Raw genomic sequence first — 23,407 nt, forward strand, 5'->3', positions numbered from 1 at the left:
GTATGAGAATTTCACAAATGAAATGGGAACATGTGTCACACAAAGTCAACATTTGACTAGGCAGGGAAGAAAAATCTCAAACAAATGGAAAATAGTTCAAATAAATCCAAGAAAATTCACAAGTCAACTAGACATACAAAAGTAGGCTCATGCAAAATTTCAATCCATTTGGAGGTCAAGAAGCATGGTAATGAAAATCATGAAGTTGGTCATCAATGGTGTGACACAAATTGTCACACCCTAATTCAAAAAATCATATCTCACAAACCATAAATGATAAATTCACAAACTTTAAACCAAAATCACCATGAGTGTGTCTAGTTTAAGCACAAAAAAGTTGGGAGCCATTGGATACATTCTCATCATTTCACAATTGATTTGGCAAAGTGCACAAAATTTGGTCACATGTCACAAACCCTAAGGCCATTTAAAAACCACTCATCCAAAAATTCTGGAAAAATAATGATAAAAAAGTAGAGATCATGATGAATACAACACAAAAAATCCCATTCAAATTGGATTGAAATTGAAGCATTTAGGAATTTTGGAAGATTGGTAATCAAAGTGAAGAAATTAATTGAATTAACATTGAAAGAATGGCATTTTGGTAATATTGGAATCCACTAATTGAAGTGATGTCGTTTTGGGCACTAAAGGAAATGTTCCTATTGGTTAGAGGGAGAAAAGGGCCATGCACGTGAGAATGAAGAAAAATCTGGGCAAATTGGGATTAGGGTTCATGTCATCATCCCTTCCAAATTCGAATTTTACAAACTTTCCCTAAAATCAAAATTGATTATACCCAAATGACCAGCAAACAATGACAAGCATGAATCTAACCATGGTTTTCACTAAGACCTCTCACAATTCAAGATTCGAACATAATAAATAAATGTCATCAAACTTCCAAATGGCATAGCTTCATGAATAATCATTCATTTCAAAAAGTAAACACATCATGATAACCATATCAAGGATGACTCACTGAGGGTCGCCAGGAGGTGAATTCTTTACCGGTTACTGGGTAAGAATAGACTTGCTGGGGAAAAGCTGAAAATAGGATTTACAACTACCGGTTACTGGGCAGAAGACCAAAGGGAGAGAATATCTGTCACTGGTTAAAGTGAACATATCAAGGATAGACTAAAAGGAAAGAAAATCCGTCACCGGTTAAGATGAACATATCAAGGATAGACTTGCCTGAGGATGTTAAGGAAGATACCCGTCATCGATTAAGATGAACATATCAAGGATAAACCACCTGAACAACAAAAGTAGGAATTACATCTATCGGATGCTGGATAGAATACCATAAAAGGGAATATTCGTCACCGTTTAGGATGAATATATCAAGGATAGACTCCAAAGGGAGAAAAAGCAGGATTTACAACTATCGGTTACTGGACAGAAGACCGCAAAGAGGAGAAAACCCGTCATAGGCTAAGATGAACATATCAAGGATTAACTCTTTGGGGAACAAAAATAGGGATTACTGTAGCACCTCAAATTTGCACCTCCCATTTGTATATACATTTCATTTCTAGGTCAATAACATTGCATTCACATTGCATAGTTCATTACATCTCATCAGGCAAGACTGGTCAGGAGAGTCAACTGTGCAAGGCAACAAGAGCATTTTACATGAGATCAAAGCCCTAGGGTGGTTCCATTGAGCTTACATGACCCAAGGATCATTTTGAAGTGGTTTGGCCAAGTGTTGAAGGCTCAGAACTCATCAGTCCATGTGCAAATCATCTGAGGCCCACAAAAGTCAACAAAAGTCAACTACAAAGTCAATTGTGGATTTGGAGGTGGGAAGTGGTTAGAGATGCTTCATTCATGTTCAAACAAGTCTCATTTTACATTTCAAACATCAACATTGAAGAATTTGAAGTCAGATCAAGACTTTCCAAAAATAGCAGGTGACCTGTAATTTGAACTTTCCAAAAAAATGGAAAGATTTTGGACCAACTTCAACTCAAGATTACATCATCAAGAAAGCTTCAAATGGAATTTTGTCCAACATAAAAGTTGAAGATCTTTCTCTCCCATTTCCAAAAAGTCCAAGATCATGGATTTCTCATGTGTGGTTGAGGAGATATGGTTCAATCATGGCAAAGTGTGTTCAAATGTTCAAATGGACATAACTTTTTAACCAAAGCTCCAAAATGAGTGGTTCTTTTTGCATTTTGATCCTCATGTCATGTACTTTCCAAGAATATCATTACATGGCATGAAATCTCCTTGCATGATCATTGGTTCACTCATGAAGATGTTTGAGGGAAATTTCATAAGACTAGTTTGAATGATCATGGGCATACAATATCACTTCCAAAGCTTGCATGAACTCATTTTTAGTGGATTTGAGCCTCGAACTGGTACTGTTCACGTGCATGGCATGCATGTTAGGTGAAAACCTATTTTTGCACAAACACCTTCCAACTTGCTAATCACACTTACATTTGGCTTAAACTAGTTTTAAACATGATTAGTAGGAAGTATAAAGGGATAATCATAACTGTTTTCCATCATTAGCAACATTTCAGATCTAGAATCACAAAATCATCAAAATTTTCTCTCAAACTTTTTCCAAATTTCTTCAAACAAAAGCACTTTCTATTGGTTGATTCATGGTCATGAGGTGTTGTTGAGTAGAATTGGACGTGGATTCAGAGAAAATCGTGGCATATTGAGCTAGGTTCAAAGTTTGAAGCATCCATGGCAGTTGAAGATTAAGCTGGATTCGTGTACAATTGAGCTTCAATTTCTTCATCATTCACCTCCACAAGTATCCTAGAAGACTTCTGGAGCATCACAAGCCTTGTAACACGCGATTTCAACTTCTGCTCATCAAGAAGGTCAGGATTTGACCTCTTTTATTTTGCAAATTGTTATGATGTTCTTGTAGTTCGTTGATTGGTGATGATGCTGATGTAAATTTTGAGTGATTTGGTGCAATATACACAAAGATATGTTCAATTGAAGTTTTGATGCCATTTTTTCTTTTCTTCGATCTGGAATTGTTATGGTGTTTTTGGTGGATTCTTTGCTTGATCCGTGCTCACCATGAAAAAACCTGTTGAATGATGTTATTGCTTGGAATTTTTGGACGTGTTTTGGTTTTTCTGGAATTCTGTTTATCATGTTCATCCTGGAGAAGATGAACTTCATGCATTTCCATATTGGCTAGGGTTTTGCTACAGATTAGCTAGGAAAGTTCATGCATTAGCTACGAAAATCTGGATGCGCTTGTGTTTAGGGTTCAGGACTAAAACGCCACCGTTTTGAGAGCGCACCAATTTTGAAAACGCGCCAGGTTCAAGTCTGAGCGAAGACATTTTTCAAATTGCCTTGCAATTATTCCCTTTCCCTCCTATTTTCATACCTTGGCTCCATTTCATTTTTCAAATCTTTCCTCAACTTCCAAAAATCACATAAAATTGAAAATTAATCCAATTGATCTCCAATTTTTTGTATTGTGTTCCTTATTTTGTATAGTTTTTTATGATTATTGAATTGCAAGTTGTGCCTGGCTTAAAAAATCATTTGTCCTAGGGTGTTTGAATGCATATGTATGTTTGACCTTGCCTTGTTCCTTTCATCATAAAATGCTCAAAAATGATCCAATGCCTCTGAAATTTTGTGTGTGAATTCTAGATATGTTGAGTGACATTTTGGCTTTGGTTTGAGATTTTTCCCATGCTCCCATTCTGTTTTATGCTCATGCTAACTTGGTGTGACAATTTGTGTCACACATGTGATTATTTGAATTATGCTATGTGATTGCCATGCCTAATTATGTCCAATGCCTCTGATTTTTTGTATGATGATCATGTTATATGTCCTGTTTACCCATGAATTTTGCCAAGATTATTTGAGTCATTTTTGATTTGATGTGCATTTGTTTCTTCTGATGTCTCAATGTGATCACCATTTGCATACCTTGCCATGTTTTGCTCATGAAATGAATATGATTAATGATTTTGATGTGGGACTTTTTTTAGATTTGTTCTTGATTGAATGAGGAGGATTCATGTTAAATTTGAGGTTCTGTTTTGACTTTTTTCTCCATCTTTGACCCTACGCTTTGACCTAGTGGTTTGTGGCTTACATGTGGATTTTGATTTCAGGTTTAAACATCCAAGTCCATAGTTGATGATGCTTCCTCATTTGAGAATTGATGTTTGCTCTTGATTACTAACACTTGTGTGTTTTGTAGGTTGATGCTAACTCATTTGAGTTTGCCTTGTGGCTTGCACATTATGAACATTGTCTGTCTGTTTGTTATTGCCTGTTGATTGTTTGTCTGTACAGTTGAACTAATTGGTTTAGATTTTTCACAGGTACCTAAGTTGCTTTGAGTTCTTTTGAACTTGCTTTTGCTAGCTTGTGGTTTGCTTACCACTAAGGTATAACTCCTCTGACTTCATGTAGTCTGGAAGACCTGTCCTGTTATGTGGGCAGGCACCTGTCTGAAGCCCTCCTTAAGAGGCAATGCTTGTGTTTGTTTAACTTTGTGCCCTGTACATTCAAAGACCTCCTAAGTGAAGAGGCATTGGCAGATACAAGGGATATGCAATCCATCCCCTGCTATTCAGTTGAGTCATTCATCTTGCTCACACCACCGTGTTGATGCACTTTGAATCAAAACCCAAGATCCATGTCGTGTCAGTCATGTGGAGAAGAGTCCCACATTCTGGACTCCCACACTTTCATTTGTCTGAAGCTCTCCCAGGCCAGGGATAAGAGCTGTGAGGTATTACCCTCACTTCCTATTTCATCTGCTTCACCCTAACTCTCAATGTTAGGGTTAAGAGCTAATCATACCCCCATTCCAGTGGCTTGTTTGTTGAGGTTGACATGACCCATTGACTAAAGCCTAGCCTTGTATGAGCCCAATTGTTTGCATATAGTGTGTGTGCTTGCTTTTTGTGCTTGTATGTATTTGACTGTGCTGTTTAGGATATCTTGCTTCCTGTGCAAGTTAGATAGAAACCTTAACATAGGGATCGTATGCATGACAACTTCTAGGCTCAAGTCGTAGTCTCCCTAGTAGTTTGTGTCTCCCTTTGTATCTGGTTAGACTAGAAGTTCTTTCCCTGTTTAGGGGAACTACGTCGCCCTGATCCTCATACCAGATGAGGTACGTAGGCAGGAGATGAGCTGATCTCTCCGGGCGCCCTTTTTCTTTTTCAACCCCTTTGTGTGTGTTGGAGTCTGACATAAGTCCAGCGATTGGCAGTCGGTTTCCTGCGTGTGTGTTTGTTGGTTCGGAGTATGATGTAAGTCCATCGATTGGTATTCGGTTTCCATGTTTGCCTGCTGGTGTGGAGTCTGACAAAAGTCCAGTGATTGGCAGTCGGTTTCCTATTTGTGTTTTGTTTGGCGTGCGTTAGCCGAGCTACGAGTGCTCTGATTCTTTCTCTGGTTAGAGAAAGATACGTATGCATAGGATGCGACATCCTAGCGAGCACGCTTCCCTTATCCCGAACTACGTCGACTCTGATGTCTGTGCTTGACAGACTACGTAGGCCCAGGATGCGATATCCTGCCGAGTCCCGTTTCTTCCGTCTTTCTGTGTTTGTTTCCAGCGTGTGTGCAGTGTGTGAGCAGTCTTTAGCAACCTTCCTTCTATTCTTTTGTGCGTGAATCCCGTCGAGTACGACGGATGCGTAGGGGTGCTAATATCTTCCCTTCGCATAACCGACTCTCGATCCCATCTTTCTCTAGTCGCGAGACCATGTCTTTTCCAGGTTTACTTCGAGCGTTTCCTTTCCCTCCTTTGGGATAAATAATGCACGGTGGCGGCTCTGTCTGTGTCTTTTCCCGCCGGTTTTTCGCGTAATGCGACAGCTGGCGACTCCACTGGGGATAGAGAAGTTGACCTCTTGCTGGTCCATCTTCCCTAAGCGAGTCTCTCCTAGCTCTCTCTAGGATAGGGTTTGGTTGCTTTGCTGTTTCATTTATTGCATTCATTTATTTATGTTTACATTTATGTTTACATTTATATTTGCATTTATGTTTGCATTTATGTTTGCATGCATCATATTTTCATCTGTGCTGGCTGGTTGTCTGTTTCTCTATGGGGTGGGAGTTACATGAGGTAAAAGGCCCAATACCTAGGCTATGAGTGAACTCTAGGACACCTAGGAATAGAGTGATTCTTGGGAAGCGGGTGGTATTGCGCCACTTAGCGGAACATGATATCACGAGCAGTTCAGATCCTGATGGGGTATTATCGGTACATACATCTGGTGTGTACATGATGATATTCTATGAAAGGGTTGTTTATCCTACGTTTCTCTTAACCTTACCCTGGCCTAGATGACACCCGTGAGTGGGGAGGGAATGAATCATTTACAGGTACTGATGGTGACTATGGTTCAGTTGGACTTATGGATATGTATCTCTGACGCCGGAGTTCTGTCCGTCATATCTATCAGCGGGTTCCGTTTATTTCGGATCCCCGAGTTTAATTTGAAGATACTTGTTCAGAGGATCTGGTTGTCATCCGTTCAGTGGATTTCCTCGATGATGGTGATATATTCCCCGGTTCCGTTTATTTCGGAATTCCCCAAGTCGGATTTATGGTTACTCGGGCCCTCAGATGATTGTAATAAGTTCAGAGACCGGTCCAGTACAGTTGATCCTCAGTTGACTTGGAAGATGGCACAGTGACCTGCCTGCATGCATTTGCATCATTCCCATTTCGCATCCATCTGCATTTAACCCATGTCTATCTGTACTCAGGGTCCATTTTTGATTGAGATTCCAGTTGAGAGACATCCAGATGTCAATGTTATTGTTAAAATATTATCCATCAACCAGAATCAAAGGACAGAATATACCTAGTACGGATAGACATTGCATGTGTGAGTCATATTAACCTGTTTTCTGTTTTGTAGGTGTCAGTATCTAACCGGTGCGCATAGCTCTTCCGTTCAGAAGTCCAAGCTAATGGATCCGCTCAACGCCGACATTCTCGAATTGAAAGAGATGATGGGGAAGTTGTTCAAAGTCGTGCAAGGGCTCGCCTTGGGGCAAAAAGCGATTGCTGAGAGGTTGGAGAGGATTGAAAGCTGGATGATAAAGGAGAAAGTTCAGGGAAAGACTCCGTCATCCGTAGTACAGAAACCCTCTGGCAATGGTCAGCTCAAGAAGGAGGTCGAATCAGGTGGTGTGCTTGCCCGAAAGGAACACGGTCAGGATCGTTACCACCCTTATGCTGCCACTGTAACCACTCCTGTTAGTAATCCATCTGTACAACAGTAACCGCCACCTCAACGGAAAGCACAGAAAGCTAAGAGCCAAGTGAAGAAGGGGACGGATCGTCAGTTTGATAAGCCACCCATGACTTATACCCTTCTGTTCAAGAGGTTGAGGGATCTTGGGTTAGTTCGACCAAGGATTTTGGTTCCTGTAGAATTGCGTCAGAGGCCTGCAAACTACGACGAGAATGCCCGGTGCGAGTTCCATTCTGGGGCACCCGGACACAACATTGAGGGTTGTAGAGCTTTTAAGCATGCCGTCCAAGATATGGTGGATTCTAAGGCCATCAGTTTGGCGCCAACACTGAATGTTAACGCTAACCCCGTGCCATGTCCCGTGGGGGTGAAGGTGATGTCAAAGGACAAGAGAGGAACAGATGTGACTGATGGGGATCAGTTAAAAACCCCAATGCCTGTGGTCCCAAAACATCTGATGAAGAATGGTACATTCCCTAGTGTTGATAACTGTTGTGCGGCCGTCGCCACAAAGGGGTGTGTAGTGATGGGGGAAACGATCCAGAGAATGATGGAAGTAGAAATGGACGGTGAAAACTTTGAAACACCAAGTCAGGCAGTTGAAACCGTCAAGGTAGATGATGCCATTCTAGCTGAGAAAGAGAAGAAGCTGTCCATTTCTTCTTACAAACAGGCCATGGAAGTGGTGAAGAACGGAGAAGCCCCAGGCTGGGGGAAGATCATAGACATTGTGGTGAAAGCGGATATGTTCGGGATTGGCTATCAGCCAGGCCAAGACTCGTCTGGACGGAACAGAGGACGTCGTCAACCGTTCACATTCGTCAGTGCCGGAATGTTGGATCCAGGTCACGCCTGTACAGTGGGTAAAGAGATTGACAGTGACCGCGAGCTTGAGTCGTGGATAAGATCGTGCGTACCAGGGAACTGGAAGGCCTCAAAGATCACCACCGTCACTCATCAGGAAGAGTAGTATTTCTGTTTTTCAATTCTGTTTGAATGAAAGCCATACGTTTTGCCCGAAACGTAATGGTCCATTGTAAGGGCCATCTCATGTGTTTCATTGTGCAACATTTTGCATCATTAATAAATGGATGTTTTTGTGATTAAAAGAGGTGTTCCCTGTTTTTCATTTATTTTTGCAGTTTAAAAATAAAAATAAAAATGGCAATGCTTATTTTCATTTTTCTTTCCTTTTGATCTGTCTTGTTCCGACCTCAAAAGTGACTATCCTCCTGATCTCATTGATAACAATTCGGTTACACCTCTGTATGACTTCGACAATCCGATCTATCATGCCGAAGAATAAGGCGAAGAAGATTGTGATCTGCTGGAATTAGCCAGGTTGTTAAGACAAGAGGAGAGGGTGATTCAACCGCACGAGGAGCGATTCAAGATTGTTATTCCAGGCACCGCCGAGGTCAGAAAGGAAGTGAAGGTTGGGGCCACTTCAGAGGCAAATGTCAAGAGCAGAATGGTAGCACTGTTTAAAGAGCATGTGGATACCTTCGCCTGGTCGTATCAGGATATGCCAGGGTCGGATACCGATGTCGTTGTGCGCAAGCTACCATTGAGAGAAGACTGTCCTCTAGTGAAGCAGAACGCCGGTGCCATGTATCAAAGTGACTTTGTTTCATGATATGATTCATCATGAAATGCTATGTTGATGACATGATAGCAAAGTCCCAAGCAGAAGAGGGGCATCTGGTGGACCGGGCCAAGTTGTTTGACTGGATCGAGACAACTCAGACTGAGGTTGAGTCCGAATCAGTGCACTTGTGGAGTGCTGTCCGGTAAAATGCTGAGGTTTATTGTGAGCGGATAATAGGAATCGAGGTCGATCCTGATAAAAAAAAAGAGATATAAAGGAGAAAAAGCAATACAAGAAATGCCTGAACCGAAAACAAAAGAAGGTTCGTGGTTTCTTAGATAGATTGAATTGCATTTTACGGTTCATATCTCATCTAATAGCCACGTGTGAACCCACCCAAGCTGTTGGAAAAAAAGAGGGAGCAAACGGTCAGGTAGAATAATGAGTGCCAAGGGGCATTGAAAGATAAAAGAATAAGTTGCAGGAACCTCTGATTCTGATGCCTCCCATGGAAGGAGCAACTGTTAATCTGGTACTTGACAGCCCTCGAGGGATCTATGAGGTGTATTGGGTCAGCATGACGAGTCTGGTCGAAAAGAGCATGCAATTTACCTTAGCAAAAAGTTTATCGACTGTGAAACAATACATTCACTGCTCGAGAAAACTTGTTGTACTTTGGCATAGGCTGCTCACCGACTGAGACAGTATATGCTGGTTCATACCATTTTGTGGATGTCCAAGATGGATCCGATCAAGTATGCGTTTGAGAAGTCAGCATCGACCGGACGGGTGGCGAGAGGGCAAATGATGTTGACTGAATACGATATTTAGTATACCTCTCAGAAAGCAATCGAGGGGAGTGTATTGTCCGATTATATCGCCCAGCAACCCATAACCAAGGAAGTTTGAGTTCCCTGATGAGGACATCTCGAGGTGCTCAAATCGAAAGATTGTGAGGAACCGATCCTGGAGGAGGGGCCTGGCTCTGAATCCGAACGGATTCTGATGTCTGATGGGGGGAGGTTAATGTGGATGAGTTAGTGCCGTTTTGGTTACGCCGAAAAGATCCCACATTCCTTTTGTTGCCCGGATAACATTTGAATGCACCAACAGTGGTGGCTGAGTATGAAGCGTGTATCCTGGGAATCGATCTTCGGTGCGTACATCTACTGGGGCAACGCCGTCCTCGCTCGTGTATGGGATAGAAGTGGTATTACCTACTGAAGTCTAGATCCCATTGTGGAGAGTCTTGATGGATGAGAAATTAGAGAAGGCTGAGTGGATAAGGACTCGGTATGACGTGTTGAGCCTGACTGAGGAAAAAAGGCTGGCAGTTACCTGCATTGGGGCAGTTGTACCCAGTGAATGAAGCGTGTTGTTGACCGAAAAGTGCGACCTCGTGCGTACCACGTGGGAGAGCTGGTATTGAAAAGGATCCTTCCTCCTCAACGATCGTAGGGGCAAGTGGACACACAATTATGAAGGTCCATTCATGGTCAAGAAGGTTTTCTCTGGTGGAGCCTTGTTGTTGACGACCATGGATGGTGAAGATTGTCCATCCTCTGTGAATGCGGACGCAGTTAAAAAATACTTCGTAAAAATTGACCCGCTGGACAAAAAGAATAAAAGAGTCCAGGCAAAAAAGGGCATCCCGGCGAACCAAGAAAAAAGAGAAAAGGTTCGGGAAAAAGTTAGGGATAAAGAATGAAAAGAATTTGTACACCCGGCAAGTCGAAAACCCCACAAGGGCGGCTTGGGCAAAAAAGGGTATCCCGGTGGATTGAAAACCCGAAAGGGCGGTCCAGAAAAAGAGGGAATGAAACGAACAACTGCGTCCAGCATAATTGTTGATATTTTGGTTAACACATCATGGATATTCCCCGACAGAGATCGATCGGAAGCGTCTTGTTCAGGAGACAGAAAGTGCGGAAAGTCTTGAGGACATATGGGGTGTAACCAAGTTGGAACCCGATGAGATCACGGTTTCACATTGCCATTAGGATAGATTTTTCCTTTTGTGCGCAATCACCTCTTTCCAGGGATTGCTTCCTGTGTGTTGCTGGGTTTTGAGCCACCTTTTTTTTCAGTCAATAAATGCATGTTCAGTCAAATAGTTTTGTTTTTGTTTTCATGACCGCTTTGACTACAAAAACATCCGTTTGGTTTGATAAAGAATATTTGCATTTTGAAACATTGAGGTCCCTTCCGATGCATGCTTATAAGATTGGAATATGGAAATCTTATTCGGAAGTTTGAGTGACCTAGGTGTTGAAATGTTGGCACGCCTGGGGCATGCTTTTATCTAACGATCTCTTGTGCAGGTGCTGTTAGATATCTTCATTCGCTTGCAGGTTGTGATGTGAAGCTTTTTGACAAAGAGATCCCCGTGGAGTCCGATCAGGGGCAAGGGATAGAAGAACGGTGAAGACAGCGATAAACGTGCGACGATCCTGGAGGGTTAATCAAGAAGACTCTTCAAAAGGACTGGAAAGTTTGTATGAATCCCAGGAGTTTGATCTCCATGGAGTACGAAGGAGTCGGGAATACAAGGTGATGAATCAGAAAAGTCCAGACGAGTCTGGGAGTTCTCAAAAGTGGAAAGTTGACACTGTGTTTGGATGATGAATGTCAGTGTTCGATAGATCAATGGGCGTTCCATGTCAAATAGGCCGTATCGCCCCAGTGGGTTTGAGAGTGCTATCTCCACAGCAGATTCGAGATCGGTGTCTCCTCAGCAAGCCTGAAGGTTTCCATATCCCCAGTGGAAGTGTCGGTGGGTAGGTTGTTCCTAAGGGTTGAGGATGTTTCCCCAGCAGGCTTGGAAGTGCTAGCTTCACCAAGCAAGTCCGAAAGTTATTAGAACTGTTCTTCCCCAACAATTGCCTAGCAGGCCTGAAAGTGGGTTTATTCCCAGCTAGTCTGAAGATTGTTAATCCTCACCGAGTCGGGAGGATGTTGTATCCCCAGCGGAGGTGTCAGTGGAGTAGTTTATTCCTCAGCAGTCAGGTTCGAAGTACTGTATCCCCAGCGTGGTCTGGTTTATTATTTCCCCTACAGAGTATGCCTCTCCCCATCAGGGTCATGAATGTTTTCCCTGGCAGATCTCCCCAGCAGAGGTGAGCATTGTTTGATTCCCCAGCGGAGTCCCCGAGTGGATCAGGTTCGGTGAAAATTATCCCCAGTAGAGTTTATCCTACCTGTGGATTGGATGTTATCCTCAGCAGAGGTGAGCATTGTTTGATTCCCCAACGGAGTCCCCGAGTGGATTGGATCCGGTGAAGGTTGTCCCCGGTGGGATCTATCCCTTTCCCCAGCAGCGTTGCTATTTCCCTAGCGCGTTTGAGAAGTTGGTGCTATTTCCCCGCAGAGCACTCCCAGCAGTGCGTCTCCCCACAGAGTTGGAGAATCTATTCAGTTTGTGTGCTCAGCAGAGCGATACGTTTGCTCCCCAGCAAGAGTTTTCATCATTTTTCATCTTGCATGTAGTAAACATTGCATCCTCAAATAGCGTAGCATTTCCATTCAATATGGAGCATTACGCCATAGAAAAATTCAAACATATGCATTCATGTGTCAAACCTAATCAGACCATATCCCCGGCGGAGGCGGATCGTTGTTCAACATCTGTACGGCACATTTGCTACAGTTGCTCCTGACAGCATTCAAGAGTGGTAATTTCCCAGAGGTTTATTTCCTCACCCGCAGGTGAGAGGAAAGCTTGATTCTCCCCAATGAGATCCCCAACAAGTGTTTAGCCTTGCCTCGACATATGTAGATGTCATCCCTGTGATACCGGTAAGTGTCATGTCAGCACCCGTGTGTGTTCTTTCTTGGGTGTGGGTACGCACCATTGTTTCGGTGTCGGCAAACATCGAGTCTCATTCCAGTCATCGGTAAATGTCTGATCGTCCTTTTTTAGTGTCGGTAAACACCATTGTTTCGGTGTCAGTAAACATCGAGTCTTACTCCCAGTCATCGGTAAATGTCTGGTCTTGCTTCACTTCTGTACGCATCATCTTTCGATGTCGGTAAACATTGTATCCTTTCCCAGGTCATCCGTTGATGTCTGGTCACCTCTCCGTTGGTGTCAATAAACGTCGAGCTTCTCCCGTTCGTCTGTTGACGTCTGGTCGAGTATTCCCATTCATCCGTTGATGTCTGGTCACCTCTCCGTTGGTGTCGATAAACGTCGAGCTTCTCCCGTTCGTCCGTTGACGTCTGGTCGAGTCTTTCCCATTCATCCGTTGATGTCTGGTCACCTCTCCGTTGGTTTCGATAAACGTTGAGTTTTTCCCATTCGTCCGTTGACGTATGGTTGTATCCCCTCTTCCCAGGTCATCCGTTGATGTCTGGTAACCTCTCCGTTGGTTTCGATAAGCGTTGAGTTTTTCCCATTCGTCCGTTGATGTCTGGTTGTATCTCTTTCCCCAGTTCATCTGTTGATGTCTGATCACCTCTCCGTTGGTTTCGATAAACGTCGAGCTTCTCCCGTTCGTCCGTTGACGTCTGGTCGAGTCTTCCCAGGTCATCCGTTGATGTCTGGTCACCTCTCCGTTGGTGTCGATAAACGTTGAGTTTTTCCTAGTCGTCCGTTGACGTCTGGCTGTATCTTTCCACTGGTAAAAAATCAAGCTCCCCAGTAGAGTTGTCGGTAAACGTCTTGTCTAGTTACTATTGCAAATATCCTGTTCATTCCCCGCAGAGTGCAAATTTCTACGGTTCTTTGGTATTCAATCCCTATGTACCTTGAAAGACTGACAGCCGTTGCTCTCATCTGTTCAGGCTCCTAGTTGATTGAATAGGGGCAGCTGTAGCACCTCAAATTTGCACCTCCCATTTGTATATACATTTCATTTCTAGGTCAATAACATTGCATTCACATTGCATAGTTCATTACATCTCATCAGGTAAGACTGGTCAGGAGAGTCAACTGTGCAAGGCAACAAGAGCATTTTCCATGAGATCAAAGCCCTAGGGTGGTTCCATTGAGCTTACATGACCCAAGGATCATTTTGAAGTGGTTTGGCCAAGTGCTGAAGGCTCAGAACTCATCAGTCCATGTGCAAATCATCTGAGGCCCACAAAAGTCAACAAAAGTCAACTGCAAAGTCAATTGTGGATTTGGAGGTGGGAAGTGGTTAGAGATGCTTCATTCATGTTCAAACAAGTCTCATTTGACATTTCAAACATCAACATTGAAGAATTTGAAGTCAGATCAAGACTTTCCAAAAATAGCAGGTGACCTGTAATTTGAAATTTCCAAAAATGGAACGATTTTGGACCAACTTCAACTCAAGATTACATCATCAAGAAAGCTTCAAATGGAATTTTGTCCAACATAAAAGTTGAAGATCTTTCTCTCCCATTTCCAAAAAGTCTAAGATCATGGATTTCTCATGTGTGGTTGAGGAGATATGGTTCAATCATGGCAAAGTGTGTTCAAAAGTTCAAATGGACATAACTTTTTAACCAAAGCTCCAAAATGAGTGGTTCTTTTTGCATTTTGATCGTCATGTCATGTACTTTCCAAGAATATCATTACATGGCATGAAATCTCCTTGCATGATCATTGGTTCACTCATGAAGATGTTTGAGGGAAATTTCATAAGACTAGTTTGAATGATCATGGGCATACAATATCACTTCCAAAGCTTGCATGAACTCATTTTTAGTGGATTTGGGCCTCGAACTGGTACTGTTCACGTGCATGGCATGCATGTGAGGTGAAAACCTATTTTTGCACAAACACCTTCCAACTTGCTAATCACACTTACATTTGGCTTAAACTAGTTTTAAACATGATTAGTAGGAAGTATAAAGGGATAATCATAACTGTTTTCCATCATTAGCAACATTTCAGATCTAGAATCACAAAATCATCAAAATTTTCTCTCAAACTTTTTCCAAATTTCTTCAAACAAAAGCACTTTCTATTGGTTGATTCATGGTCATGAGGTGTTGTTGAGTAGAATTGGACGTGGATTCAGAGAAAATCGTGGCATATTGAGCTAGGTTCAAAGTTTGAAGCATCCATGGCAGTTGAAGATTAAGCTGGATTCGTGTACAATTGAGCTTCAATTTCTTCATCATTCACCTCCACAAGCATCCTAGAAGAATTCTGGAGCATCACAAGCCTTGTAACACGCGATTTCAACTTCTGCTCATCAAGAAGGTCAGGATTCGACCTCTTTTATTTTGCAAATTGTTATGATGTTCTTGTAGTTCGTTGATTGGTGATGATGCTGATGTAAATTTTGAGTGATTTGGTGCACTATACACAAAGATATGTTCAATTGAAGTTTTGATGCCATTTTTTCTTTTCTTCGATCTGGAATTGTTATGGTGTTTTTGGTGGATTCTTTGCTTGATCCGTGCTCACCATGAAAAAACCTGTTGAATGATGTTATTGCTTGGAATTTCTGGATGTGTTTTGGTTTTTCTGGAATTCTGTTCATCATGTTCATCCTGGAGAAGATGAACTTCATGCATTTCCATATTGGCTAGGGTTTTGTTACAGATTAGCTAGGAAAGTTCATGCATTAGCTACGAAAATCTGGATGCGCTTGTGTTTAGGGTTCAGGACTAAAACGCCACCGTTTTGAGAGCGCGTCAATTTTGAAAACGCGCCAGGTTCGAGTCTGAGCGAAGACATTTTTCAAATTGCCTTGCAATTATTCCCTTTCCCTCCTATTTTCATACCTTGGCTCCATTTCATTTTTCAAATCTTTCCTTAACTTCCAAAAATCACATAAAATTGAAAATTAATCCAATTGATCTCCAATTTTTTGCATTGTGTTCCTTATTTTGTCTAGTTTTTTATGATTATTGAATTGCAAGTTGTGCTTGGCTTAAAAAATCATTTGTCCTAGGGTGTTTGAATGCATATGTATGTTTGACCTTGCCTTGTTCCATTCATCATAAAATGCTCAAAAATGATCCAATGCCTCTGAAATTTTGTGTGTGAATTCTAGATATATTGAGTGACATTTTGGCTTTGGTTTGAGATTTTTCCCATGCTCCCATTCTGTTTTATGCTCATGCTAACTTGGTGTGACAATTTGTGTCACACATGTGATTGTTTGAATTATGCTATGTGATTGCCATGCCTAATGATGTCCGATGCCTCTGATTTTTTGTATGATGTTCATGTTGTATGTCCTGTTTACCCATGAATTTTGCCAAGATTATTTGAGTCATTTTTGATTTGATGTGCATTTGTTTCTTCTGATGTCTCAATGTGATCACCATTTGCATACCTTGCCATGTTTTGCTCATGAAATGAATATGATTAATGATTTTGATGTGGGACTTTTTTTAGATTTGTTCTTGATTGAATGAGGAGGATTCATGTTAAATTTGAGGTTTTGTTTTGACTTTTTTCTCCATCTTTGACCCTAGGCTTTGACCTAGTGGTTTGTGGCTTACATGTGGATTTTGATTTCAGGTTTAAACATCCAAGTCCATAGTTGATGATGCTTCCTCATTTGAGCATTGATGTTTGCTCTTGATTACTAACACTTGTGTGTTTTGTAGGTTGATGCTAACTCATTTGAGTTTGCCTTGTGGCTTGCACATTATGAACATTGTCTGTCTGTTTGTTATTGCCTGTTGATTGTTTGTCTGTACATTTGAACTGATTGGTTTAGATTTTTCACAGGTACCTAAGTTGCTTTGAGTTCTTTTGAACTTGCTTTTTCTAGCTTGTGGTTTGCTTACCACTAAGGTATAACTCCTCTGACTTCATGTAGTCTGGAAGACCTGTCCTGTTATGTGGGCAGGCACCTGTCTGAAGCCCTCCTTAAGAGGCAATGCTTGTGTTTGTTTAACTTTGTGCCCTGTACATTCAAAGACCTCCTAAGTGAAGAGGCATTGGCAGATACAAGGGATATGCAATCCATCCCCTACTATTCAGTTGAGTCATTCATCTTGCTCACACCACCGTGTTGATGCACTTTGAATCAAAACCCAAGATCCATGTCGTGTCAGTCATGTGGAGAAGAGTCCCACATTCTGGACTCCCACACTTTCATTTGTCTGAAGCTCTCCCAGGCCAGGGATAAGAGCTGTGAGGTATTACCGTCACTTCCTATTTCATCTGCTTCACCCTAACTCTCAATGTTAGGGTTAAGAGCTAATCATACCCCCATTCCAGTGGCTTGTTTGTTGAGGTTGACATGACCCATTTGTCGCATCGCGCGAAAAACCGGCGGGAAAAGAAAGAAACAACAGAGCCGCCACCGTGCGTTATTTATCCCAAAAGAGGGAAAGGAAACGCTCAGAGTAAACCTGGGAAAAGACATGGTCTCGCGACCAAAGAGGATGGGTTCGGGAGTCGGTTATGCGAAGGGAAGGTATTAGCACCCCTACGCATCCGTAGTACTCTACGGGATCCACGCACAAAAGGAAGGAAAATTGGTTGCTAAACACTGCTCAAACATTCACACACACACTGGCTGAAAGAGACAAAAGAAACTGACGGAAACTGAACTCGGCAGGATGTCGCATCCTGGGCCTACTTAGTCTATCAGGCATAGACATCAGAGTCGAAGTAGTTCGGACTGGGGAAACGACACATGCTCGCTAGGATGTCGCATCCTATGCATACGTATCTTCTCGGACGAGAGAAGAATCAGAGCATTCGTAGCTCGGCTGACACACACTCAAACAAACACTGGCAAAGGCAAACGTGGAGCCTGAATGCCAATCACTGGACTTATATTGACATCCGAACCTAAACACACACACACTGGAACCCAAATGCCACTCGATGGACTTACATCGGCTTCCAAGCACACAACAACACAACAGGTTAATAGGGAGTCGGGGACTCGAGCCTATAACTGTCAAACAAAACACAAAAAGAAAAGAAAGGCGCCCGGAGAGATCAGCTCAATCTCCTGCCTACATACTTCATCTGGTATGAAGATCAGGGCGATGTAGTTCCCCTACGCAGGGATAAAGGATTAGCCTAACCAGATAACAGAGGGAGACACAACTAGGGAGACTACGACTCGAGCCTAGATGTTATCATGCAAATCAACCCTAAGTTATGGTTTCTAGCTAAATGGCACAAGGGCCAACCTATCCTAAGTATGGCTCACACAGGAAGCAAGCCACACACATACTTAACTTGCACAGGAAGCAAGCCAAGCAAAACCTAACTTGCACAGGAAGCAAGTCTAAACTAATCCTAACTTGCACAGGAAGCAAGTCAAACAATCCTATCTTGCACAGGAAGCAAGTCAAACAATCCTACAAGCACAGATAGCACACGCTATACACAAACAAGTGGCTCAAACAAGGGTTAGGTTTTAGTCAAGGGGTCATATCAACCTCGACAAACAAACCTCTGGAACTGGGTGAATGTTGCTCTTAACCTTGCCATTGAGGGGCTAAGGTGAAGCAGATGAAAGGATGAAGTGAGGATGAGACCTCACAGCTCTTATCCCTGGCCTGGGAGAGCTTAAGACAAGAATGTGTGGGTTCAGAAAGTGGGAACCCTTCTACACATTTAAAACCGACTCAACTATACAATTGTACAAGATCTTGGGTTTGTATCCGCAATGCATCAACACAGTGGTGTGAGCAAAGCAGATGACACACTGAATAGTGGGGGATAGATTGCATATCCCTACCTTCCACCAATTGCCTCTTCACTTAGGAGGACTTTGACTCTATGCAAGGACAAAATTAAACATCCACAAACATTGCCTCTTAAGGAGGACTTCAGACAATTGCCTGGCCAAGTAACAGGCCAGGTCTTCCAGACTACATGGAGACTAGAAGCATACCTCAATGCAAATTGCTTATACAAGCAAAGCAAAGCAAAAAGTTCACAAGGAACTAAGCAACTAAAGCACCTGAAACAGTCGAGCAGATGTTAGTATGCAACTCCAAACAAAACAAACAGAAACAGACAACAACAGTCCATTAGAGGGCACAAGGATGTGCAAGGCACAAGGCTTATGGCATGTGAGCCAAGCCACCTACAAAACAAATAGGTTAGATAACAATATTCAAGCAAGCTCGGTCAAAAGAATTGGTCTCAATGGCCATTTGATGGTCAACCTGAAATCACAAACTCAAAGGTGAGTAACAAGACCACTAGGGCAAGCCTAGGGTCAAAAGTGAATGAGAAAGTTAAAACAGCAAAGGGCAAGCATCCCAAATCATGTTCAAACAATTCGGAAACACAACCAATTGGATTCACATTCATATCAATCATCATCATCATTTCATGAACCATTCAGGTCAAAGCATGGCAAACAGAAGCTCATAGAAGTCAACAGCAAGACTTAACTCAAAAGCAATCTAAACATTTTCCAAAAATCACCAAATAAATCGTGATCAATCCTAACACATAGCATGGTAAGCATGTCAAATTTCATCTCATTTGGACAAGTGGAAGGCAGTCAATGAAAATCAGAAAGTCAAAGCCAATTTGAACATGCTCAAAGAAGTCAACCAAACATGCATCAACTTAGAAAAATCATAAGTCAAGAATGGTGTATGATAAATGAATAGGACCAAAACCATGGTAAAGATGAGGATGTCTAGTTATCTCATGCAAAATTTCATGTCCATCTAGTAAAGTATGAGAATTTCACAAATGAAATGGGAACATGTGTCACACAAAGTCAACATTTGACTAGGCAGGGAAGAAAAATCTCAAACAAATGGAAAATAGTTCAAATAAATCCAAGAAAATTCACAAGTCAACTAGACATACAAAAGTAGGCTCATGCAAAATTTCAATCCATTTGGAGGTCAAGAAGCATGGTAATGAAAATCATGAAGTTGGTCATCAATGGTGTGACACAAATTGTCACACCCTAATTCAAAAAATCATATCTCACAAACCATAAATGATAAATTCACAAACTTTAAACTAAAATCACCATGAGTGTGTCTAGTTTAAGCACAAAAAATTTGGGAGCCATTGGATACATTCTCATCATTTCACAATTGATTTGGCAAAGTGCACAAAATTTGGTCACATGTCACAAACCCTAAGGCCATTTAAAAACCACTCATCCAAAAATTCTGGAAAAATAATGATAAAAAAGTAGAGATCATGATGAATACAACACAAAAAATCCCATTCAAATTGGATTAAAATTGAAGCATTTAGGAATTTTGGAAGATTGGTAATCAAAGTGAAGAAATTAATTGAATTAACATTGAAAGAATGGCATTTTGGTAATATTGGAATCCACTAATTGAAGTGATGTCGTTTTGGGCACTAAAGGAAATGTTCCTATTGGTTAGAGGGAGAAAAGGGCCATGCACGTGAGAATGAAGAAAAATCTGGGCAAATTGGGATTAGGGTTCATGTCATCATCCCTTCCAAATTCGAATTTTACAAACTTTCCCTAAAATCAAAATTGATTATACCCAAATGACCAGCAAACAATGACAAGCATGAATCTAACCATGGTTTTCACTAAGACCTCTCACAATTCAAGATTCGAACATAATAAATAAATGTCATCAAACTTCCAAATGGCATAGCTTCATGAATAAGCATTCATTTCAAAAAGTAAACACATCATGATAACCAGCATAGAAAGGCCTTTTGAAAGCATGTAGCAATTTGACAAAAGAGGAGGGTCGAATCCATACCTATTTTGAAGGGCAGTTGTGTTCTTGGAGTTGTTTGATGTTACTGAAGTGCAACAGTTGCACCTTAGGGTCCCAGATGATGAATGATGATGTTGGCTTTGGCTTGTGTAGATTGAAATGATCTCAAGCAACTTCTGCCATGGAGTGAGTTTTTGTGTTTTTCCTCTTGACCAAGTGGCTGCTAGCAGTGTTTGGTTTGGTGAATGGATGGTCAAAGCAGGTCTAGGTTCTTGGTGCCTTTTGGAGTTTGATAGGTATCTTTGATAAATGCTAAAGTGAGGTTTTGGTTGGAGAGTGATTTTCTGTTGCAAAGTGTTTGACTGTGGCTGCAGCTGGTTTCATGACAGGAAAATGATGGAAATGTTGTGTTAAGCAAGACAGCTTTTGTTCTTCTTGAGTTTGGACAGAAAAATGGAAAATGGCCAATGTGATTTTCAATGAATGAAGCTCTGTTGGTTTGTGCTGTCCAATGTGTTACTCATGACAGGAAATGATGGTGAGAGTATGCTGCTTTTAAGGTGCTTTGTGGCTCTAGGCATGGTTGGTTCTGTGGTCTTTTGGACAGGAAAAAAGAAATGCATCCCAGGAATTTTCAGTATGAGTTCTGTTCTTGGTTTGATGATGGCTGATATTGATTTAAGATGCTGTTTGACTAGTGGTAAGGCAGGGTTTCAAAAATGATGAAAAATGGTAAAGTGAAATGGCAGTGCCTGGTTTTGTTCCTTGGAGCTTTGGACAGGTTCTTTTAGAAAAATGCACACAGGTCAAGTTTGAGGGAATGAGTTGTATGCAGGGGCTGCTGCTGGCTCTTGACAGGAAAAGGGTGGAAATGTTGCCAAGCCAGGCTCAGGTTACTTGTGAGCTTGGACAGAAAATCCTGTGCTGCTGGATGTTGCTTCTTGGACAGCCTTTGCAAGTGTGCCAAAAGCAAGGTCTTTAGCATGAGTCAAGAAATGGTTGGTCATGTGTTTGTTGGTTGCAAAGCAAGGTTGGTCTACTGCTGTTGGATGATAGATTTTATGCCATGGTGTAGTCTTTAGCTCAAGGTTTTTCTGCTGCGGATGGTGGTGGAAAACAGGTTTTGAAACGGTGAGATGGCAAAGTGAGGCTTGAGGGAAAAAATGAGGGAGTAAGTGTTTGGTCTGCTATACTGAGGTTTTTTTTTAGGTATGACAGAGAATGGCTCAGGTTTTGTTCATTGTGCTTGGACAGAAAATGCAAAACAAACTGAATGCAGCTCTTGGATTTTGTGAGTTTAGCAAGGCAGGTTTTTGTTCTTCTTGAGTTTTTGACAGGTTTTTGGAAGAAGGCCCAGCAAAAATCAAAATTTGAGGGAGTGAGTGAAGGTAGTTTTCTTGCTGGTTTGGAGGTTTAACGTGACAGAAAAAATATGGACTGTCCTCTGCTGTTAGAAGTTGCTTTTTGTACAAGGCAATATCTTGCAACCTTGGAAATTTGACAGTTCCTTCCAACAGTGCCAAGGTGGAGCCTTTGCAGCCTGAAGTTCTGTGGTATTCTGCAGCCTTGTGTATCCCAAAATGACAGAAAAATATGCTGCACCATGCTGCTAGGTCTGCTGTTGGACAGTACAAGTTATGGCATGGAGGTATGGTTGTATTGCATTTGTCCTTTTTGCCCAATTTCAAGCAAATTAGTGTGGCCTCCTTTCTGTTGGTTATGAGCTGCTAATGAGGCTTCAAAATGACAGAAAATGATGGTTTAGATTTCTGTTTCCATAGAAGGCTCATGCAAAATTTCAATCCATTTGGAGGTCAAGAAGCATGGTAATGAAAATCATGAAGTTGGTCATCAGTGGTGTGACACAAATTGTCACACCCTAATTCAAAAAATCATATCTCACAAACCATAAATGATAAATTCACAAACTTTAAACTAAAATCACCATGAGTGTGTCTAGTTTAAGCACAAAAAATTTGGGAGCCATTGGATACATTCTCATCATTTCACAATTGATTTGGCAAAGTGCACAAAATTTGGTCACATGTCACAAACCCTAAGGCCATTTAAAAACCACTCATCCAAAAATTCTGGAAAAATAATGATAAAAAAGTAGAGATCATGATGAATACAACACAAAAAATCCCATTCAAATTGGATTAAAATTGAAGCATTTAGGAATTTTGGAAGATTGGTAATCAAAGTGAAGAAATTAATTGAATTAACATTGAAAGAATGGCATTTTGGTAATATTGGAATCCACTAATTGAAGTGATGTCGTTTTGGGCACTAAAGGAAATGTTCCTATTGGTTAGAGGGAGAAAAGGGCCATGCACGTGAGAATGAAGAAAAATCTGGGCAAATTGGGATTAGGGTTCATGTCATCATCCCTTCCAAATTCGAATTTTACAAACTTTCCCTAAAATCAAAATTGATTATACCCAAATGACCAGCAAACAATGACAAGCATGAATCTAACCATGGTTTTCACTAAGACCTCTCACAATTCAAGATTCGAACATAATAAATAAATGTCATCAAACTTCCAAATGGCATAGCTTCATGAATAAGCATTCATTTCAAAAAGTAAACACATCATGATAACCAGCATAGAAAGGCCTTTTGAAAGCATGTAGCAATTTGACAAAAGAGGAGGGTCGAATCCATACCTATTTTGAAGGGCAGTTGTGTTCTTGGAGTTGTTTGATGTTACTGAAGTGCAACAGTTGCACCTTAGGGTCCCAGATGATGAATGATGATGTTGGCTTTGGCTTGTGTAGATTGAAATGATCTCAAGCAACTTCTGCCATGGAGTGAGTTTTTGTGTTTTTCCTCTTGACCAAGTGGCTGCTAGCAGTGTTTGGTTTGGTGAATGGATGGTCAAAGCAGGTCTAGGTTCTTGGTGCCTTTTGGAGTTTGATAGGTATCTTTGATAAATGCTAAAGTGAGGTTTTGGTTGGAGAGTGATTTTCTGTTGCAAAGTGTTTGACTGTGG

This window comes from Lathyrus oleraceus, chromosome 4 (genome assembly GCF_024323335.1).
Source record: "Lathyrus oleraceus cultivar Zhongwan6 chromosome 4, CAAS_Psat_ZW6_1.0, whole genome shotgun sequence".
In the NCBI taxonomy this organism is placed as follows: Eukaryota; Viridiplantae; Streptophyta; class Magnoliopsida; order Fabales; family Fabaceae; genus Lathyrus; species Lathyrus oleraceus.